The sequence below is a fragment of the Talpa europaea genome (assembly GCF_964194135.1).
Source record: "Talpa europaea genome assembly, chromosome: 3".
Taxonomy (NCBI): domain Eukaryota; kingdom Metazoa; phylum Chordata; class Mammalia; order Eulipotyphla; family Talpidae; genus Talpa; species Talpa europaea.
In genome coordinates this window covers 74727313-74731014 of record NC_140069.1, presented here as the reverse complement: position 1 = coordinate 74731014, position 3702 = coordinate 74727313, and the positions used below count along the sequence as shown (strand labels likewise).

The window sequence follows — 3702 nt, the reverse complement described above, 5'->3', positions numbered from 1 at the left end:
GGGCTGAAAATTGTGTTCAATCACCCATGGTCAATGATTTCATCAATCATGTCTATGTAATAAAACTTCCATTAGAAAAATCATAAATGACAGAGTTTACATGGCTTCTGGGTTGATGAACACATCAATATTCTGGGAGGTGGCACACTTGGAGAGGGCACAGAAGCTCTTCAACCTTTGCATCATATCTTGCCATATGCCTCTCTTCCATCTGATTTTTCCTGACTTGCACCCTTTATAATTAACTGCAGTATTAAGTAAAGCACTTCCCTGAGTTCTTTCAGTCACTGGAGTGAATTATGAAAGTTGAGTGAAAGTCTGTACGTGCCCTGACTTAGTCGATCAGGCAGAAGTACAGGTTACTAGGTACCCCAACTGTAGCTGGCATCTGAAATGGGGGAAATCTTATGAGACTGAATCTTTTAACTGTGAAGTCTGATGCTAATTCCAAGTAGATAATGTCCAAATTGAATTGACTTGAACACCCAGTTGGAGTCAAAGAATTGGAGAATTAGTGTAGAAAAATGACACATAGTTATTGTCAGCAGTGGTGTCAGAAAACACCAAAGAGGAGCCCACACCCACTCCCAAGTACCTACTACTACTCTGATAGTTGGATTTCCAGAAGTACTCAAAGAATTTCAAAATTGTAAATCTAAAACAGGCCTTGGAGGCTCTGGAATGTCCTTTTTATCTTTTCATCTCCCCTGCCCACCACCACGAGGAATGCATACATTCTATGTTCTATTTTTTTCCACAACTGTACTTTTGACTACCTGGAAAGTATTTGCCTTCTTTTTCTATAAATCTGAAGTATAACTGAAATTTTTAAAGTCTTTCCTTATCCCTCTAGCAAATATCATCTTTTTTCCCTACTCAGAACAATTCATCTCTACCTCTCTTTATCTGTATAATTTAATGACATTTCACTTTCTAACTTATATTATGATTTCCTGATGCTCATAATTTATTTTCCTTGTAAGCTCTCTGCTAGGAAATAGCTTGAAGTCAAGTCAGAGAGCTATGCTGTGAACTATATTTGAAATTATCTTTGAATTCACAACCTGGCATGGTATTTAGCACATAGTAGTCACAGAACGAATTTATGAATGAGCCAATTAATCTAGCTATAGTGCTATAAGAAACCTACCAGACTCAAAAAAATAATCCCTGAAGTGGACATAATCTGGAAAAGAAGGTCTGTTTCTTTCTACATAGGGGGCTTATATTAGTCAGGGTTCTAGAGAGAACCAGAACCTCTAGGAAATTATATATATATATATAATTATAGATATATAATTATAGATATAATTATAGATATACATATACATAAAAATATATATTTATGTAGAAATTTATTATCAGAATTGGATCATGTGATTATGGAGACAAGAAGTCCCATGATCTGCCATCTGCAAGCTAGAGAACCAGGAAATTGGGTGATATAATTCAGTCCAAATCCAAAGGCATGAGAATCGGAGGGTCATTGATATTGTTCCTGATCTGAGTCCAAAAGCCCAAGAACCAGAAGCACTGATATCTGAGGGCAAAAGAAGATGGGTGTCTCATCTCAAGAAAAAAGAGTGATTTTGTACTTCCTCTACCATTTTGTCCTCTTCTTCTACCATTCAGACTTCAATGTATTGAAACATAATGCCCACCTGGACAGGTCGGACAAATTCTTTTTACTCAGTCTACCCATTCAAGTGTTAATCTCTTCTTGAGACACCCTCACACACACATCCAACAATGTTTTATCAGCTAAGTGGGTAATCCTTATCCCAGTCAAGTTGACATATAAAATTAACCATTACAGGGCTCATGATTGTACCTATCACCTCAGTTATGTTTTTTCTCCTGTGTTTACCACCCAATTAAATTTTTGGTTTCCCAGACCACAGCAAGTTTTGAACCAGAATCAGCTCACGAATAATAAAAGAAATAGCTGAGGTCTTCCCTCCTAGTATGTTATTGTTTAACATTGGTTTTTGTATCACTTGTTCCCACCCAAACCTCAAAACTTCAGGTGATGCAGAATTCTGAGAGCAACTACAAAGTGTTTTTTCGAAAATGCAGACCACGAGCCAACTTGTGCGACTGGACAAGCTCTATAATCCATTATCTGATGATTTGGGAAGAAGTAAAAAGCTTTGACTCACCAATATTAGGTGATTTATATTTTTCAAAAGAAGTTGAAAATTAGTAATTTCATGGACACTGGGTCAGGGAAAGTGTCTGCAAGGGTCAGAGGGAAGATCCTTGAAACTCTGCATTTCTAACCCAAGTTATCACAATGAATCGTGATTCCTGCTCCTTGGACTGTAAGTTTTATGTAGGTAATCTTGGAAAAAATGGTAACAAGACTGAGTTGGAATGAGATTTTGGCTATTATGGCCCACTTGTAAGTGTGTGGGCTGCTAGAAACACTCCTGGCTTTACTTTTGTTCACTTTGAAGATCCCTGTGATGAAGCTGATGCTGTTTGAGAGATATTGATAGATGGGAGAATGCTGTGGCTGTAATATAAGAGTGGAATTATCAAGTGGTGAAAAGAGAATTAGAAATCATGGGTCACCTCCTTCTTGGGATCCATGCCCTTGAGATTATTATTGGAGGAGTCCTCCACCTCACCTCAGATCTCCAAGACCAAGAAGCTTCTCCCATAGCTGGAGCAAGTCCTTTTCTAAAGAGAGATAGAAGAGAGAAATCACTGTCATACAAAAGAAATCTCAAACCATCCCAAGACTTCTCAAGGTCTCCTGTACGATTTGGTAAAATGAAAGAAAACAGACCATCTTTCAAGAGGAGTATTGTAGAGGAAATAATTTCATTTGACAGAAGTATATATACAGTAGCTTCAAGTTTTGCTTGCAACATCATAAGCTCAGTGCGTTTTTAAGATATTTTAGCTGATCATGTTTGTCTCTTGGGATAGTGACACATAAAGATAAAATTCTCTATGTTTTGAAATGGATCATGTGAGGCATGTAATATCAAGAATTGTTAGTTTTACAATGTTCCCTTAAGCAAAACTGAATTTTCTTTGAACTTTATTAGCCTTGCATAGACTGATAATAAAGCTCTTAATTCTGCCTATAAAGTATGATTAGTATTATGGAAACAGAGCTGGCAAAAATTGAACCAAGACTTTCTTTTTCCATACCTAGGATATGGATAGTATACAGCTGTAGTTGAACAAGTAGACTTTAAAGGCTGCTGGAACACAAGTCAGTAGATAAAAATAAAATTTGCACCATTAAAGCTAGATTAGAGTAAGGTTTTTCATTTTATTTCATCTTGTTTAAACTCCAACTAGTATTCACACTAGGTATTTGGTGTAGAATCTTTTTGCTTTCCAATATAAGTTCCTTATGTGATTGCTGTGTATTAATGTATAGCTCTTTATAACATTTTTATTTGGAAATTTGAGACTATCTAAGGTACATTGTAGAGCTGAACTTTTGAGTTACTGAACAAGATTTTTTTTCAGGCTCTTATTTTGTTATATGTTTTGTGAGAATCTTTGGAATTAAAGATTTTGGTTACAAATTATTATTTAACTTGAAAAAATGAAAATTAAAAATATAGATACTTTTTCAAACAATAAAACTAAAAATTTCCACTCACACCCATTATCCCTCAAGATTTGATATGATCTCGATCTCTTGACACATGGAGAATAGTCTCAACTCCAGGAAAATGT

At 35.8% G+C, this 3702-nt stretch overlaps 1 pseudogene across 1 annotated transcript; it reads left to right on the top strand.

Annotated features, from left to right (window-relative positions):
* Positions 1–2293: 2293 nt before the first annotated feature.
* LOC311168855 (serine/arginine-rich splicing factor 3-like) lies at positions 2294–2898 on the top strand (annotated as a pseudogene). The gene has a single exon. The product of its transcript is annotated as a serine/arginine-rich splicing factor 3-like (transcript).
* The last annotated feature ends 804 nt before the right edge of the window (positions 2899–3702 follow it).